At 48.4% G+C, this 19,007-nt stretch overlaps 1 long non-coding RNA gene across 3 annotated transcripts in view; it reads right to left on the bottom strand.

Annotated features, from left to right (window-relative positions):
- The window catches only part of LOC108446702, a 28,859-nt gene extending 9,882 nt beyond the window's left edge, over positions 1 to 18,977 (bottom strand). For 2 of the 3 annotated variants that reach the window (XR_001861992.1, XR_001861993.1), the window contains exons 1-10: positions 18,804 to 18,977; positions 15,953 to 16,185; positions 14,869 to 14,922; positions 14,306 to 14,477; positions 11,319 to 11,390; positions 8,334 to 8,398; positions 7,505 to 7,671; positions 6,368 to 6,554; positions 4,710 to 4,877; positions 1,280 to 1,373 (exon numbers count right to left, since the gene is read on the bottom strand). This is a non-coding gene — a long non-coding RNA (uncharacterized LOC108446702). The remainder of the gene's footprint in view (positions 1 to 1,279; positions 1,374 to 4,709; positions 4,878 to 6,367; positions 6,555 to 7,504; positions 7,672 to 8,333; positions 8,399 to 11,318; positions 11,391 to 14,305; positions 14,478 to 14,868; positions 14,923 to 15,952; positions 16,186 to 18,803) is intronic. The other variant, XR_001861994.1, reaches the window with a different exon arrangement.
- Between the last annotated feature and the right edge of the window lie 30 nt (positions 18,978 to 19,007).

Genomic DNA, 19,007 nt, shown 5'->3' with positions numbered 1-19,007 from the left:
CGGCAGCGATCCCTGCGGCTGCAGCAGAATTCCTGCGCTGCTGCCCGAGGAAAGGGAGCAAAAAGGGAGTGGTTCTGGGTAGAACCACGGCAAAGCCCTGCGAGGGGCAGCTGCTCGTGGCAATGCGGCAGCAGAGAGACCTTGGCTTGCATCAGATGCTCTGCCGTGAACCCGGGTATGGACCAACTGCTGCTGCCCCCCAGCACCCAGAGGGGGTCTGCAGGAGAGCCACAGATGGGCTTCGGACAAGGGAAGGGAGTGACGAGACAAGGAGGAATGGGTTCACACTGACGGGTTTAGATTACATATGGGGAATAAATTCTTCCCTGTGAGGGTGGAGAGGCCCTGGCACACGTTGCCCAAAGAAGCTGTGGCTGCCCCATCCCTGGAAGTGTTCAGTGTGAAGTTGGATGGAGCTTGGAGCAACCAGGGAGAGTGAAAGGTGCCCCTGCCCATGGCAGAAGGGTTGAAACAAGCTGGTATTTAAAGTACCTTCCAATCCAAACCATTTTATGATTCTATGCCCTTAATGACATCTGAATGGGGGTAACACACTTGGGCAGTGATTCACTTGCTTTCTCCTCCTCTGGGTCCTAATGATGACTGCCTGCCCCTACCCAAACTAAAACCCATGTCTGTTAGGGACTCAGCAAACCCTGTGCCACCAGCAACATCCATCCCCCAGCAGCAGATGAGGCCGCTCTGCTGCCCCAAACGCCTGCAGTGAAGCTCACTGTGAAGTTTGTCTGATATAGGTGAATCAATCAGGGAACAGCTTGGAGATGAATCTGATTTTGTACTCCACCACAGGCTTCCTGTGAAGCCTCAGAGAAGAGAGGAACACCAAGAGCCTCTAAGGAAACTGGAGCTGCCAACAAGTCCTTACTGGAAACCCTCACTGCCCACGAGCAAAGTGAGACCTACAACACTCCCATTTTGTAGGACCCAGCCAAAACATAACTCCTTGCAGAGTCTACAAGGTGTTGCTCTGATGCAGAAGTAAAGGGGAGTCTAAAGACAGCCAGTGTGAGCAGGGCAGGAGCTCTGTGGGTTCCCAGCAGCCTGGGCAGACAATGGGGAGTGCTCAGCTCCCGGCCCCACGCAGGGAGAGGTGTTACCGCGGAGAGGAGCTCCGTGGCAAAACAGCTCAGCAGCTGCCCACACTCGATTCGCAAACTAACACCACGTCATTTGTCACCAAGAAAAGCACCCGGCTCTTGAATGGGTAATGCTGGCAGCCCTCGCATCAATGTTTTCACAGGCAAATTCATACACTGACCTCCTCGGTGAAACACGCAGCAAATGCCTGGAGTCTGGTTTACATCTGCCATGGGATCCTGTTACATTCAGAACAACCCCTGTCAACGCTGAATCTGTAACAATCAATAAAGAGAGAGAGTTTGTTTGTTCATGTTTTGTTGGTTTGGGGTTTTTTATGTTTTCTCATTCCTAATTGTGTTATTTTGCTACTCCAAGTTTTGCAAGTTTTGCAATTGCCTCCCTCCTCCCCTTCTTGTTTTCTTTTAGGACAAGCTGTCATCTTTTCACATCTTTTCACCAGGCCATTGCAAATGTAAAACTGTAAATTGCAGGACTGTGCAAATAGCACTAATAGCATTTGCATAAAAATTGGTTGCAAAGAGCAATTAGCACTTCATTAATAATCAATGAAGGGCCAATTTACACATTGCCCAAAAGCAAATTGTAAGTTCAATTTTGTCTATAATTGAGCATTTGGTGCTGGGCAACTGTACAATGGTGCCAGGAGAGACCAGCACAGCACTTTTGGAGTCAAATCTCCCCTGAGCTCAGGTTTTCAGTGATCCCCAGCATGGCTCTTCTGGAGGCCAAGCCAGCATCCCCTTCCCAATGGAAGGGAACTCCAGGAGGTAGATTTGTTCAGACGAAACACACAAATGTCTGCATGCTACCGGTCCTGCTCACATACACCTCTAGTGCCAAGAATATGGGTGATGCTTATCTGGAAGCCTTGGTCCTGCCCAAACACTGCCCTTGCAGTGATGCTGAGGGGAAGGGGAGATGCACAAAGGACATCAGAGAGGTATCATCACCTCGGTGCTAAGACCTGAACATCCACTGCAGTATCTGCTACTGCTCTACAAGTGACAGCAGAGCTCTTTCCTTTACTTCTAGGTGAAGGTCTAATATAATCCTTGTGGATGAAGGATTCCTACTAAGCCAATTCATCCAGTCTCCCCTTTGTCACTGCCATCCACACATGACCTTTCTGGGATATCCCAAATTTGTATGCAGTCACTGAGGTCAGAAAGACCAAACAGCCCCTGCTTTATCACTTTGATTTCGATGTCACAGAAAGGTTCCTGGTCCTGATTTGGCCATTAGGCCATGCATCCCCCAGCCTTCCCCTCAGGATAAATGGCGGTATCCAATAAACCAGGGCAGCTTAACCACGGCAACAACTTTCCCAGCCCCAAATTCTTTGCTATCTCATCCTCCACTTAAAAGGCACAGCCAGCTCCATTTCATGAGCAGAGCCTGACTCTAAACCACTTGACATCTGAAGTTTTCTTATCACATTTAACACGGATCTCATGAATCTGGTGAAAAGCTAGACGATCATTTAGCAGGGGTTGGTCGCTTTATCTATTTTCCATAATAATTTGAATATTATTACAATGGCACCTTTCATCTGGGGATATACATGCACTTTACATATGTTACATTAATTTCACCGATGAGCTGGGGAAGCACTCCTTATCCCTATTGTGCACATGAGGAAATGGAAGCACAGAGATGATATACTGCTTGCCCAGGAAGCACAGGAAGTTTCTGACAGAGCCAGGAATAGAAATCGCATCTCCCATGTCTTATGCAGAAGAATATCTTTATGTCCCTGCCCAGTAACTGAGCCCTTAATCCAGACTAAGACACCCACACAGGACCCACTTTGCTGAGAGCAGCACAGACACCCAGAAATGGCAGTGCCTTGCTCTGGGAGGAGACTTGACTGATCCAAAATTTCCCCCACCATGAAGGTTGGAAGTGCCCTCTGCAAGGAGCAGCTTTGGGGGCTCCAAGGGAGGGAGGCTGGCTCTGAGAGTGGTCTCCATCTGAAGTGGATGTTATTAGTTGGTGTAAGCAGATGCTCGATGTGGGATGCTCAGGACTTCTCAGTTTTCACCCAGCAACTTCCCTGCTCCCTTTTTCCTGCCTGTTCAATCCACCTTTACCAAGAGATTGAATTTACAATGGACTTGAACACATTTAAATCCATTTATTGCAAAATTACTTTTCAATAATTACATCACTGTGCTGACTGTGTTGCATAATGAAATTAGCATGAGAGATATTAGAAAGAATATAAAATTATAAGACATATTGAAATACCTCTTTCCCCGTCTGCCTTAGCACAGCCCATAGCTTAACTGGAAAACGAGCACTGCTCCTGGATGGGATTTAAATGCATCAAGTGTAATTTTATAATGTCTTTTATATAAATTAATTATAATGGTTATTGCTGCTTTACATTATTAGATTGAAATTTGCCTCCACTTCAATGCATTAAAAGAAAGCTGCACCCATTTTGCTCCACAGTGCCCTGAAAGTTCTCGTGGCAGGGAGCCATCCTGCCCACACTGACACCATCAACACATCTGAGGTTAAAAGCTTTGGGCTCGTGTTGGCTTGGCACTGCCCACCATGGGTCCCAAACCCACAACCAGAGCCTTGGGGGCGGGTGCTGGGGTCCCCATTGCATCCTTCCAAACCCTGCTTTTTCTGCTTCGTCTCTGAGCAATAATAGGGATGCTCAGGCTGGTTTTAGCAATCCCACCTCAACTGTTCATCTGAAAATAATTGGAGGTGGTAAATCCATTGTCAAATCCATGCCGTGGCACGGGTGAAGTGTCTAACTCAGAGCAAGCACAGCCCATTAGCTGACCATGGGCTGCTATCAACCAAGTGCTGCTGGGGGCATGTGGGAGCATCTCTACAAGAGCTGGGGCCATCCTCAGGAAAAGCTCTCCTTTGAAAAAGGGGTTTGGACACTGTGCAGTGATTCCTTTGTCACACCTCCATATTCACATGCACAGTTGTTGTTTTTCTCATCTAACTCCTGGGCTATACCTGCCAAACCAGCTAAGGAGAGGAGGCAGTGAGCTATTGGGTGGCTAACAAACCCCTGGCTACGCTGGACAAACCACAGTCACGCAAGGCACAATGAAGACACAGTGATATGCTTTTACTGCCTCTTAATCCTCAATAGAAGTCTACTAATATTCAATTTGTGACATTATTTGCACATTGAATTAATCCAGAAACTAAAGGGCTAATGAGTTATGGAAAGTAGCACACGGTTTAATTGCAACCATGCACTGGTACACACCAGATGGGCAGGGAACAGCAAACTAAACAATGTGAACTATCTGAATGACTGTTCTTTTAAATGCCCTGAGTTTTCCCTTTTTTCAGGCATGCTCCTTGTGAAACAGCACAACATTCATTAAGCATAGCACAAAAAAGTCAGGATGACCAAAGGAAAAAAAATTGACCATGAAAATAATCATAGAATCATTTAGGTTGGAAAAAATCACAGAGTCCAACCGTTAACCCAGCAATTCCAACGTCATGAATAAACCATGTCCCTGAGTGTCACAATTTCCTTACAGAAAGACACCAGGCCTTCAAGGGATATGTTGAAAACGAGAAAAGTCACTTGAAGAACTTACAGAATGAAAAGGACAGTAGATATTTTCAGGACATGATGCCACCAGCCTTTGGCAAAAGCTGCTGCTTCATTCCGTATGCTCAAGCCTCAGCACAGCACTTCCCCTGCAGCAGGACCCCAGCCTTGGTCCACACCCAGATGAGTAAGAATTAGGACTTAAACAGTCAAGCTACAAAAAGAAACAATCATAAAACTTTCCTCTTCCTCAAGCCCCCTTCTCAACCCGCTCTGCAGAAAGGTGTCTCCGCTGTTTCACACCTTTCTGGAACACCTGAATATCCCAGAGTGGTCCCAGCTTCCAGCCAGCAATGCAGCACAGTCACATTCTATGCATGCACCTGTTTTGGGGCCAAATGATCTGAAGGAAGAGGCTGCAATCAGTTATGAAGCTGATGGAAAGTATGAGGGAAAAGAACAGGCTCCCTGTCTGGTTGGTTGCCATTTTAGATGATTTAAAGCCCTTCCCAAAGCTTTTTACTGTGAAGAAAAGCCAGGAAAAGCATCTTTTGCGTGGTCTTGTAGACACTGTCCCTTCCCCAAATCCCTGTGTGGTAGAAACTCAAACATTTATGTTATATTCATAGTGTGGAAAGATGGCCTTCTCTAAGGTCTCCTCCAAATCTGGTCTAACAAACACATAAAATAGCAAACCCAGACAAAATGCCTCCTTTTCCTTGCCTGAGCTTTGTTAATGGTCAAGCCAAGCCAAAAGCTCCTGCATTTCTTTTCCCACTGCTGCTTTCCCCAGCTGCTGAAACAAAAGCAAGATGGAGCTGCCAGTGAAAAGGGTTGGAGACCCTCCTCTCAGACAGAGCCTGGCCAGGAGCTCAGGAGTTTGCATCACTTAATAGAAAAAGTGGATAAATCTAAACAGTACTTAATTTATTGATGAAGTAAGAAAGACTGTTTAGTGGGGAAAACATAAGCAAGATCAATAGCAGAGAGCACAAATAACTAAGGCTATCGACACTTAAGTATTTTAAGCCTAATTGCAGGCATATGCACTTTCTAAGGGTATCTCACCTTCTAATAGCACCCTTGAGATTATGGGGTTAATTGATGCAGCTGTTTACTCCTGGCTCACGTGGTCCAGATTGGGATTCCCTGGAGGATGCTATTAAACTAAAGTGTTTAATGAAGTGCTAAAGAGTGGAGTTTCTAATATTCTCTTCCCTTGAATGAAATTGAATAGGAATTGGAGCAAACTTCTCCTCCCCAGGTGGGAGCTGCAGCTCGGCATTGGAGTAAATCACCCTGTGCTGCTCACAGGGAGCCTTGTGATGCAGGGGGGAAAGACCAGACCTGCTCAGGTTCATTTTTAGACCGGGAGTGTGGGGATACTTGTGGGGTTTTTCCCTCCCAAATCACATAGGGAAGAGACTTACAAACATGCTCTGTTTTAGCACTGCTGTTGGACAATCCGAGGAAGCCAATGCCACTCCTGTGGCTTTTCAGTGTGATACTGGGCTTCTTTCTTTTGGGGTGGGCTGAAAGAGGATTTGATTTTCATTTGGGAAGGAGAACAGATAACAGCAGCTGTGATATCACTGGCCCGGGTGTTTCAGCTCGATGGCAGAGGGGGCAAAGCACGACTGCCAGAAAAGAGGCTCTTAAAACCAGTCTCCTTGATTTATAATTTGCCCCAGTCTGGTTTGGTACCTTTGAAAACCAGGTAGATGCCTGCACAGCGTGTGTTTCCTAGGCTGACATCCCTGGTCAAAGGGCACAGCCTCCCTGTACCCATTCTCAAGTGCACAGCACAGAGCTCAGCTGCCTTTGTCTCTGCAACGGGAAGGTCTTGGCTCCTCTTCACTTCCTTATACCACCAGCTTCTCCCGAGTGAGGTCTGGCAAATCAAAGCAAGAAATGAAGGAGATTTCATCTCTGCAACCCCTCACCGTCACCTAGACCCTGCCTGAAGGGACCTTGAAGCCTCCTCTCCCAGGGCCCATCCATCCTGCCTGTGATATTCCCCAGCCTCTCACTCTGAGCAAGGATGGTAATTGCTGCAAGGCAGAAATTGCTTCCTCCATTTGGCTTTTCCAGCCTGAGAGGGCACACAGACAATGAATCTGATGAGGACAGGGCTGTCCCTGGAGTGAGGGGCACGGGGCTGCTCTGCCTGGGTTCAGCAAACTGGGCAGCACATTGACCTCAGAGCCTTCAAGGTCCTCCCATGGAATCAGGTGCCGTGCACAGACCCCTTACAATCATCCTCTCCCTCCACAACAGCCTTTCTACTGCAACTTGAGATTTTCTTCTCTTTTAAAATCAATTAGTTTGAAGCCATTTTTCAAAAGTCTTTCTGCAGGACGGCTATTCCCAGTGAAAATGCTCCTTCTATTGCCTCCATCCACATTGCACCTCCCTCGGGAGAGCCACAGAGATGGTGGGAAGGAAACATAATGTTTGTAGCCCAGATAATGTTACCAACTCCACTGAAAATGCTTCCAGAAACAAGCACGCTGACTGGCGTGTGCTGGGTTAACTGGATTGGTGGTTTCAATGTGTTTGCCCACAGATTCCAGAGGGAACCATCAGGAGTTGTGGAAGGTAACCGAGGAAAGCTGGTTTGCTGTCAGTCAGCACAAACTGTAATTATGTGGAGAGGTCTGCACATGCACTGTGAAAACCTGTGGGTTCTGTGAACCCAAAAAGGCTGAAATCATGGGTGAAGTGGGTTTGGGGCTTTTTCAGCTGTTTCTATCCCACCTGTCAGAAGGAATGTGGAACAGAAAGAGGTTGTGAATTCTGCAGTTGGATGGGGATTATCTGCGGGAGAAAACCACAATCTACCTCAGGACAAATCTGTGTCTGTTTCCTCCTCCCTTTGTGTCCAGGACCTCATGGTTTTGGGACAGTGTGTCTGGAGCTGGAGGAGAGGAGAGTTTCCTGCTAAGGCAGCATGGCCACACTCAGGCTTCCAGTTCTCCACCACATTGACCAGGCTCTTCTGGGCAAATCTGAGGGAAAGAGGGAAATAACACGAGAACAGTGAAAACCCATTAGGCTGAAGAGCTTGGCTGTGTGCTGAGGGATGTGCCTGCAGGCTCAGTGCCTTGCAGAGTTGGACATCAGAGGGGCTAAAGAGAAAGGAAAAGGTCCCTGTGTGGTGTTTCCCCATCTGCTCCTCAAGTGTTGCCTCACCTCTGAATAAATATTTCTAATACCAGGACTCCCTAAGTCTCTTGCCCCAAAGCCCCCTGTTCCTTTCTGGTTTTATTTCTGCCCTCTGTACAATGCCCACCTTCCTCCTTGTGTGCCTTTAGCCAGCTGTGCCCTGCAAATGCTTCCCTTGCACATCAACCCTCCAAATTAATGTCCTGGACCTAGAAAAGCAGCTCTTCTGGGTCATTTTAAGCACATCTTTATCAGCCTTTGTCAGGGAGCAAGATCAGTGTCACCTCTTCTCTCCCTGATCTGTTGCAGCCCACCTAACTCCAACCCTGCCAGTGACATTCCCTGAGCTCTGCCACCATCCAGTTTCAGGGCACCTTCACCATCTTCACAGCTGTACCCAAAAAGGGGCCATGAGTTTATGCCCTGGACAGGGGCACCAGCTCTTGCCCGGGGAAGGTGTTAATTGCCTCCTTGCTACCAGCCTCCTCTCGCTGGATTTACTCACATTTGCCCATGTGCAGCTGATTTCCCAGGCTCCAGTGGTGTCCCAGGCTCCCAGTTCAATGTCACCTGCGAATGTCACAAAGGGTGTTTTTAGCAGGGTGGCAGGTGGGCTGTCTGGGTGCCCCACAGCCACCTCTGCCTTGGGGCTCCTGCCCACGTCTGGGACCAGCAGCTCCTGGGAAAGTCTTCCTGGGACTTCCCTCCCAATCCAGCAAGCCACAAGCACTCCTCCAAACCCACATTTCTCTTCTGCTACAAACGCTGTGAGGGCAGGCTTAAGCTAAGCTGTTTTATTTCACAAATGCAGCCAGGCCAGCACACAGCCAGACAGGGAGGCTTTGCTGATATGTGCAAACTCATTAAACCACTGTAATTTAATTGCTTGCAATTGTCCATCCATCCCCTGACCCCTGCACTCTCCGCAGTGCAGGGCACAGAGGGTCTCCCATCCCTGCAGCCTCACCCTGTCCCTGGCAGAGCAGGACCTGTGGTGGCAGGAGGGACAACCCACAGTCCCCAGCCCAACTGGGCCATCAAAGCCCCCAGCACTGGGAGAACAAAGTCATTTATGGTGCAGAAAAAAAATGAAAACAGCCAAAAGGCTGCAATGGAAAACCAGCGAGAGAGGAAAATTAACTAAGAAATATTCAGCCTTGATGTCGATTCACTAAAGAATATTTATTGTCCTCTCCCACGTCTTGCTTGCTCTCCTAACAAATATAGTATTTTTGAAAGAAAGTCTCTCTTTACCACTGCTGTCTCTCTCATGCTCTTTCTCTGTCTCACCAGCTCTGTCTCTGCCTCCCTGATACCAACTCTGACAAACCGTGCGATTCTGATGGAAAATTCATTAGTCGTCTTTTTTTTTTTTCTTCCCCATTTTCCCAGTCAGCTTCGCGCCTGATCTGTCAGCCTCTTCCATCCTGATTATCTGGAGACGCCAATTTCAAAGAGACATCTTAATAGTGATGTCAACGAATTAATTAGATGTGTTAATGAGCTAAAAGCAACCCAAATTAAATTAATGCAGTAATAAGCACAGACAGCAAAATTAGCTCCAATTTCTGTAAATGATTCTGAACTGTACACAACATCTCATCCTGCTAGAGCATTACCATCCCCCAAAGCTAATCAAGAACTCCAGTGCAATTAACTGCTTAATTACAAAACACACACACAGCTCATAGATCCAGCAGCAGGAGGGGTGCGCTGGGCTGCGGAGCGAGCGGGGAAATTCTCTGCAACAAACCCCGCACATCGACCCTGCCACAGAGGCTCTGCTCCCACCAAAAGCACCCCCCAAGCTCCTCAGATGGGGTGATCCGGAGCAAGGGCATGCACAGGGGAAGGAGGAGGGTGGCCAGGTGTGGTCCCCAGGAGGACCCTCCCTGCTGGATCCCACCATGGGACTCCCAGCGTGGCCAGGGGTGTTCGCTGGGCCAGTGGCAGAGATGTGCCCATGGCCCCACGTTGGTTATTGTGTTTATCAGACTGGGGGCTGCGTGGAAAAGCCTAATTGTCCAGCTCTGCTCACCTCCCCCTGGGATGAGCGAGGAGCCACTAATAGCTTTGCAGAGCTGCTCAGGTATCTGATTAGCTCTAATTGCAGCTGGGAAGACAGAGGGAAGGAGCAGGATAGTGCTGTGGACAGAGGAAAGGGGAAGAGGATGGTGGAAATGGGGAGAAAGGAAGGGCTGGGGGGAATGGATGGAAATCTCTGGATGCACGTGTGAAGAAGGAAAGAGAATGGTGCATCCAACAGAGAAATGATGGATGCAAATAAAAAAAAAAGAGGATAAAACAGGCAAACAAAGAACTGAAGGCAGAAACAAAGGGAAGGAAGGCAAGACAAAGAGGGCTGCACACTTCCAGGCCCCACGAAGCAGCTGGGACAGGAGGCTTGGTGGATACAAGAGTGGGTCTTGGACAGGCCCCATCCCAGCCCTGCACAGCTGGGATGTGCTGGAGATGGTGGGAAACACAGCTGCCTCATCGTGGGATGACACAACCCATTTGGAGGTTGCGGAGTCATTAGTCCGCCCAGTAAATGAGGAATATTTGCAATCAAGATGAAGGCTGAGATTCGCTGTGACAAATAACGTCTCCGTGTTTCCCCTTTTTTTCCTCCACCTTTTATTGCAATTAGTTCAGTCTGTTAATAAGCCAAGGATATTTTTAGTTAATTTCAGTTCCAGTTAATTGATTCAAAAGCGAAACCCAGCAACTGAGTTAATTGATCCATGCGTCTTACGCTGTAGCGGCGAGGTGCTCTCTGGGCAGCTGCCGTGGCTGGGGCTCAGAACAGCACGGCAAGGATGGGAAGCAGGGAAGCAGCAGAGCCCCTGCACCGAGCATGGGGGGCAAGCACCACCCCAGCAGCTGTGCCACTCACCCCTGGGTGCAGAAGAAGCTGCAGGGCGATGGCCTTGCACGCGTGCCATGGGGAGTGCGCCAGCCCCGTGCCGCCACCGCGCACGCGCTGCAGCAGAAATGCTTGTGCCAGAGAGCTCGGTGCATGGGATGCCCTGGCTGGCTCCATCCAGAGGGATGTCCAGCCTGGCACACTGTCTCTGATGGGCACAGCAGGAGATGGTGTTTCAGAAAAGTGTGCTACCCGTGCTGCTTTGCACTTCCCTCGTGCTCCCTGAGCTGTCTTGGCAGAGATGCTGGAGGGCGCATCCCAGGCCAGGGATTTTAGCTGCTACTTATAAAGCTGTTTCCATGAGTTTGTCTAATCCCCTTTTCCTCCTGTGGCAGTAAGTTCCCAAAGTTCACTACCTGCCGTGTCCAGAAGAGCTCTTTTATCTATCTCAAACCTAATCTCTTACTGTTTTCAATTGAGTGCCTCTTGTTCTTGTATTTACAGGATTTGGTGAACGACCGCTCTGTGTCCAGATTATCCACTGCCTTCAGGATTTCCTAAACCTAAGCCAAATCTCCCTTCAGCCTTTTCCACCTCTGCCTGGCAGTCAGCACCATTCCTTACCTGCCTTGTGTGTTTGCATCTTGTCACAAGGGTCTGGTCCATCTTTTCCACTGGAAGACTGGATCGCCTTACCTGTGAATTCAACACAAGAGTCTCCTGTCCCTACACTGCTGGTGCTCAGGGTGCTCACATCCATGAGCAGCCAACACTTAGCAGCATTTTATTTCATAGAATCAAAGAATAATTTGGGTGGGAAAGGACCTTTAAGATCATCAAATCCAACCATTAATTTAGCACTGCCAAGGCCACCAGTAAACCACATCTCCAAGTGCCACATCTACATGTTTTAATTATCTCCAGGGATGGTGACTCCACCACTGCTCCTCATCCATGCCACGCTTGGGCACAGCAGTAAGTTCAGAACTATGAGAAAAAATATAAAGTTGTTGTGTTCCCTGTTGATGAGTAGAAATAAAGTTGGAATAAAAATCTGCATCGTTGAGCGTACTGACTACTTTGTACCTGGCCATTTCTTTCTTACTCTCATGCAGGAGTTACATTTTTAAGACAAATAATGCATTTTCACAGGGACATTAAGGATGTTATTTCAGTCTCTGCGGGCTACATGCCATGGCACTGAGGACTAGTGATAGAGAGACAGACAAATTCCTTGCTCTCTGCATCTGCAGTGTAACTAAGGACCTTTCTAATGAAACAGCCCAATAAAAAAAAGGTTTTTCAGGAAGTGCATGCTTAAACAATCTCCTGCAATAGAGCCTAATAGCAAGTCCTCCGTGCCAGGAGCTCAATGTGATGCAGTTCCCCCTCTTCCCAATTTTTGAAATAGGATATTGCAATGCACTATCCACGGGGAAAAATCAACAGATGAAAAGCTAGGCAGGGAGCTGAGCTTCTTTGGTGTGCTTGGCTCTGAGAGCCCTCAGCATCTCTCAGGAATGAGGCGCAGGTCCCAGCCTTTCAGCCAGAATTTGAAATAAGAGCAATCCTTCCCATGTCAGAACGAGCAGGGACAGTTTGGTTTTAGTGCTCCTTGGGAAAAGCTGAAGGGAGAGGGTGCTCTTCAATAATGCTGCAAACTACCCTCACTTTAAAATGCCAGTCCTTGATTTGTCAGCCTATTTTTGAATAATTTACAGTGGATTTGGCAGGTTGCTGTGATATACAGAGTAATATGCATGTGGAACTCTTTCGAAGCAGAAGTTAATACTTTCCAGGAGAAAAGGGAAATAATTGTGTCAAAACAAGCCTTAACCACTGGGGTTTACCTGTTTCCTAATACACAGGAGTTTGCAAACATGACTCCCATTAAAGCAAACGAGACACACACATATGAGTCTGTCTGCCTTGAGAAGAAAATATTCTTCACAAGTGCCTTTCTTGGTGTTGGATGATCAATCCACCATCTGCTTTTATTTATTCATGATTCCTCAGACTACTACAACAATATTGACATTAAATACAGCTTCGGCTTATTAATTTTTTTCATTCATATGTATTTTAAGTCAATTTTATTGACTTCCCTTGGCTTGCTCTTTTAGCTGTTTGCTTGTTTTCCTGGCCTGCTACTTTGTGCCTACCCTTACATCCATTTCCAATATTTTCTTTCCAGCTTCTTGCTTCTGTTCCAGGTAGCCGCCAGAGAGTAATTTTCTGTGGATGACCTGAATTCAGACCTGTTGACCAGACTGAATATTTCCCCAGCTCAGGCTGCAGGTTTGGGGCAGTCCTGCTTATCCCAGGATCACTGAGGCTCCAGCAAGATGCTCCCAGCCCATGTAGCTGTTCCAAGGTGGTGGCATCAGGACATCCACATCCCGAGTAAACCATCTGTCTCCCCCATATGCAGATATGTCACTTGTTCTAAGCAGCATTTGTGAAACTCAGGACAGACAATTGTTAGCTATATTTGTCCCCTTTCCAATCTCATTGCCCCCAAGATTCAAGTCCTGGCTAGGACTGCACATTTGACAGCCCACCTCTGGCTCTGACCTGTCCCTACTCTTCCAGCTCATCTCCACACCCCCTTCCTTCACCCCTTCACCGCTGCATCCCAGTTTCAGCAACACAGACCACATCAAACAACCAAGCCACAAAAGGCTCCCAGCCAAGGACCAAGTCTCCATTCAGACCTTAGCCATTAATTTCACAGCAGATTTTTCCCACAAATGTTTTCAAGTTTTGGATCTTGCTCTTAAGATGTCACCCCTGTGAAAGGGCACAAGTCTCATTCTACCCCAGCAATTCACAACCCTACACCCTCCAAAAGCTCCATGTCCATTTTAGGGTGTATTGTCACTCTTTTCTGTAAGATGTTTCCCCTGCCTCTCCAATAATCTTCCTTTTTCCTCTGTTTCTGCAGCTTTATCTTGCCCATGTCCCTCACGAGTCTGTACTCGTTCCTCTTTGTGCTCTGCTCTCTGATCACTGCTTCCCCCTCTTGTCATATTCTGCACTTGTGGAGTAACAACCTGTCACATCCATAACCTCTTTGCAACAAAAATGTTCTTTGATCTGTGTAAACTACATTTGATGCTGAAATCCTTGATATTAATATCTTTTGTTTGTGTGTCAATGTTCTCTAGAATCTAATTAAGCAATGTTTTGAGAGCATTGTATATGTTTGAACAATTTGGCAGAGCAGACAATATGAGCTATTGACCTGCAAGGATAAATTGTGCTTGCAGATTCTAGGAATTCACACATGCACGCTTCTTTATGCTATTTCTTCTGATATATGTGCATTCAGAACGAGGCCTTGCCTTGTAATAATCTCTGCAAGGCTTAATCAAGTATCTGCTCGTGCTCTTTACTGTAATTGCAGTGGCAGTTACAGCAGGGCACAGCAGAAGCAGGTTTAAGCTACCAACACACCCAATATTAAAATACAACAAAGAACAAGTTCTACCCATACACTAATAACAGAGATTATTCAATCAATAGCTTCTCGTTATAAACGAATAGGCTAAATTGCCTTTGAATGATGTAAAGATTGACAAGGCAGGGGTCAGCCTGATATAACTACTTACCCTGATTTGACTCGAGTGATTTGAAAGGTGGCACTGAATGGCAGCGGGGTCAGGGGTGCAGGGCCAGGCGGGAGCAGCTATGACACCGAGCATGTCCTCAGAGGGTGAACAGTGGCTCTGGGAGATGCTCAGGACCTGGTAACAAACGCTGCATACCTCTGCTGGATTGGACCTGGAGAGGGGTTTCAAAAGAGGGAGGGAGGGAGGGAAAAAGAGAACAGCAAATTGTAGCAATGAGAGGCAGAGAGATGGCTCAGCAGGGTGAGGAGCTGTGGTCACGCTCAGTGCTGGCCCTGCTCACTGGGACAGGTCTGGTGGCTTAGGGCACGAAAATCAGGCCATTCTGAGCTTATGCCACCTTGACACCTGCTCAGATGGAGCTCCCAGGTAAGAGCAGCTCCCAGTCCTGGGTTTGGGGCCCGACTTCCCCATCCCCATCCCTGGTATTTGCTGTTCAGTGGAGGAAACGATGCCAGTACAGGGGCCTTATCTCATTGCTTAGAGCTCTTCAGGGAGCTGGAATCAAGGAAGACCAAGGTATCAGTGATACCAGTGGTACCTACCAGGTGGGACTGGGAACACTGCAGAATGGCTCCACAGGACTCCACAACACTGGCCTGGAAACAAATTAGAGATTCAGCTTGGAAGACAGGCACATTTTGAGTGGTGGGGATAACTCACCCTAAACCACCTGCCCAATGCTGCTGCATGGCACAAACCTATGGCTGGAGCCATGAACATGTCTCTGCTCCTGGAGCAGCAAGCACAAACCTCAGGATGTATGAAATAAAGAGCACTCTTGCACAGGGGAGGTCTGATGGAAAATCAGGCAGGGGTTTATTGCCAGAAACCAACCCTCCGATCACCCACCTCTGTTCTGCTGGTGCTGAACAGCCAGAGGCCCCAGGGCTAAAGTCTTACTCCAGATAAGGGCCACCAGCTGACCCAGCTGCCCTCCTGGGGAGCCCTGCAGCTCCTGCCAAAATCGTCATCTCCCCACAACTGATTTCCTCAGCTGGGCACTGGCACAGCCCCGAGGGGTCCGGTCTGCCTGAGCCTGCCACAGAGGCTGCAGGGAGAAATGTAGATTCAGCTTGGAAGACAGGCACATTTTGAGTGGTGGGGATAACTCACCCTAAACCACCTGCCCAATGCTGCTGCATGGCACAAACCTATGGCTGGAGCCATGAACATGTCTCTGCTCCTGGAGCAGCAAGCACAAACCTCAGGATGTATGAAATAAAGAGCACTCTTGCACAGGGGAGGTCTGATGGAAAATCAGGCAGGGGTTTATTGCCAGAAACCAACCCTCCGATCACCCACCTCTGTTCTGCTGGTGCTGAACAGCCAGAGGCCCCAGGGCTAAAGTCTTACTCCAGATAAGGGCCACCAGCTGACCCAGCTGCCCTCCTGGGGAGCCCTGCAGCTCCTGCCAAAATCGTCATCTCCCCACAACTGATTTCCTCAGCTGGGCACTGGCACAGCCCCGAGGGGTCCGGTCTGCCTGAGCCTGCCACAGAGGCTGCAGGGAGAAATGCGTTCCCTGATGGGAATCTGAACTTTAGTAACACTGACCTGGTCTGCTGGGTGGTTCTGCCTCCTCTTTCCTGTTAGCAGATAATGTCCCATGGCTCTGTGCAGACATACCTGCTTTGCACAGCGCTTTGGGCCAAGGGCAGATGAAGGGCCATGGGGCTTTCTCCATGGTGAGGCTTTGCTTGTGCTTCTGCGTGGGGAGAAACTTCCCTGAAGTTCAAGGCTTTTCCAGCTGATTCAGGCATCCCATCTCTGGCCTCCAAAAAGGCTGGGCTCCTCCAGAAACAGCACAGTGCCATCTGTTGGCTTCCTCACCCCGCGATGGATCAGAACCCTCGAAAGTCCTGGGAAATCAGAGAAAAATGAGGGGAAAAAAGTTATGTGCACCCTGGCTTTCCCCATGCTTCTGCCTGTCCTTCTCACTAACTCTGCAAGCAGAGATGATGGGTCTGGCAGTGGAAACACTTTGCTTTTCCATCTGATGGCTGGCGTTGCGTGTGAGCGGGGCTGTGGCGCTGCCCTCCTCGGGGCCCTGCTCCTCCAGCCTTAGTGGGGCTGGTGACAGCTCAGTCCCACTGGGATCCTGGATAATTAACTACTACCACCACCACCACCCACCAGGGCTCCTCCAGCACAGCTTCCCAGAGTTCTTTTCCATGTGGAAACGAAGAATTTATCAGAGATGCCATATGACCCTGCTGTAACTGTTGATGTCCAGAAATCCTGGACAGAGGGACAGCACAGGCAACCTGTGTCTGGGGCTCATGTACCTGCATGGGAAATCCTAAAAATCTGACTTTGGCACAGCAAACTGAGCAGAAATGGCCATTTCCTGAAAAGGCTTCAGTCCAGCATGCTCCTGGGTGTAGGAATGAGTATCCTCCTGCCATCCCTGGGCTGTCTTGCTGTGTTTTAAATGGGAGCACCTACACTGATGTGGTGGGTGGATTTATCACTGTGCATGGCTCGCACATCAGCTTCAGTGCTTGGGGATGAATCAGGTTGGATGACTCTGAACAAATGAAGATTATATTACCACTGTACAGGATTAAGGAACATGTCTCTGCTCCAAACATTTTTCATTTTATTAAAGAAATAAAGAAAAAAAACACCAAAAGAAAGCTAAAATTCCTAAAGGGGGGGGGGAGGGGGAGGATTTTTTTCTAATATTTTTTAACCCCTTTTCTTGCTAGAGGAGAAGATTTTTGTAAGTAAGCCCAGAGATGGTGTCTCCAGAGAGGCACTAAGGGGTGCTGCCTGGGGCCAGGCAGGAAATTCAGGATCCAGTGCTGATCCTGCCCAGCTTCCTCTCCTGCCTTGAATTTTCCACTGGCAAATGCAGAAGTCAACAGTGCCATACCCCACCACCTCACAGGAGCAACCCAAGCCTTCATTAGTAATACCTGGAAATGGAATTTGAAGATGTAAACCGTTCCATAAATGTTAAATATTATTATTCTTGCTACAGAGCGAGAAGTGGAAAGAGACAGGGATAAAGGTCAGCTGAAGAGCTCTCTTGTTACTGATGAAACAGTGTCCTGAGTGGTGTATGGATAGAAAGTTTACATCATTTCCACAGAAGAATGCAATTGTCACCTAGAGTAGTTTCACTTTCTAAGTGCACTCGTATCCAGACCAACCATGTTTGGTTTGGAGGTGGCCTAAGCAGCAGAGGGGACAAGAGAGGCTGAAGTGTTCCCATCCACATCTGTCCACCCCAGGAGCTGAGCTGGGGGCTCTCTCCCCATCCTCAGTGTGCAGTGTGTTTGCAGCAGCAGCTCTTTGCTGCTCTCTACCCAGAAATGGCATTTTTCCACTCTGGAAAGTGAGACTGGGGAGATCCCTGCAAAGTGTCACCGTGTTATTTAATAATCCAGGATGGTGAGCTTGGCAGCACGGAGTGAAGGATGGGCATCCTGCAGATCCCAGCCCTGGCACCAACTGCAGTGAGGAAGGGTCCTGGATTTCACATCCAGGCAGATGTCCTTGCACTCAAGACGACAGCTGTGGGGCTTTGGTGGCCACAGGCCAGACACCAGGGAGCCAGCCTGAGAGAAATCTAAGGCTCCTAACATTTTCTACACTAATACTATGTGGAGGGAACATTTGAGTCACTATTTCCGAGCTGAGATGTTGTGCTTGTTTCTGCACTCTCCCTGGGGATGAGCTCCAGCCACCAGGATGTGGCAGGGGCTATTTCTTTCTGGACTAATCTCAACAATTTTTTCAACCTAAGTAGACCCAAATTTTAAAGAAAGTAATTTCCTTATCTCCTTCATAAGGAAACCTTCAATTATTTTTTAAATACACAAAGGGCAGCAGCAGCCAGTGGTCCAAGCTGCATTTTGGGAGTGAGGATGCTGCACACCAGGGTCAGCCTGAGCAAGGCAGGGGCCAAATGTGTGCCTCAGTTTCCCCTCCCATGAGATACAACCAACACCTATTGACTCATGTGCAAAACACTTCCTAAACCACGCATGAAAGGCCTTACACAAGTAGTTATTAATATTAATAATAATAATAATTGTTGTTGTTCCTAAGCCAACTATAAAAATAATTTTTCAGAGAAACAAAGTGCCCTGTCTCGTGGTGATAGATTACATGATGCTAGAAATTACTCACAGTATGAAGCTGGTTTCCAGTCTGGTTCTTTTCAATAAATTATAGACTGAGCCCCGAGTGAGTACAGTTGACCAAAGTAAATTCAAAATAGGCAGAAAGTCTATTCTCCCATCAATTGTGCTCACGACCATTTGAGGTTTGCTCCTGAGAAGTTAAATATCCCTCAGCAGTTTCCCAGAAGCTCTTGCTGGGGCTAGTGGGGACACGGCTGGGCAGATGGCCCCGGGCTGTGCACAGGACAGGGGGATCCTGGTGGGGATGGGCTCTGTGTGAAAGGGGACATGTCCAGCCACCCCCTGGGCGCTGCTCAGCCCTCGCCCGCTGCTCCCCACGACCTTACCGGGCACGGCTGCATCTCCCGCCTTGCACCACCGCTTTATTTATTATTCCCATTTTTCGGGTTCTACGCCCTTCTTTATCCGCTCAATTCCTTCCAGATGGGGCTGCCGCTCCTCCTCCTCGCGGTGCCACGCGGCGCTGCCCGTGGGCAGGTGTAGGGCAGAGCGCAGCATATGCCGCGGCTTTGGCAGCGCCGGCGGCGGGG

Source organism: Corvus brachyrhynchos, unplaced genomic scaffold, assembly GCF_000691975.1.
Source record: "Corvus brachyrhynchos isolate BGI_N302 unplaced genomic scaffold, ASM69197v1 scaffold5, whole genome shotgun sequence".
Taxonomy (NCBI): domain Eukaryota; kingdom Metazoa; phylum Chordata; class Aves; order Passeriformes; family Corvidae; genus Corvus; species Corvus brachyrhynchos.
The sequence above is the reverse complement of the archived record's forward strand: the minus strand, read 5'-3'. Positions and strand labels throughout refer to the sequence as shown.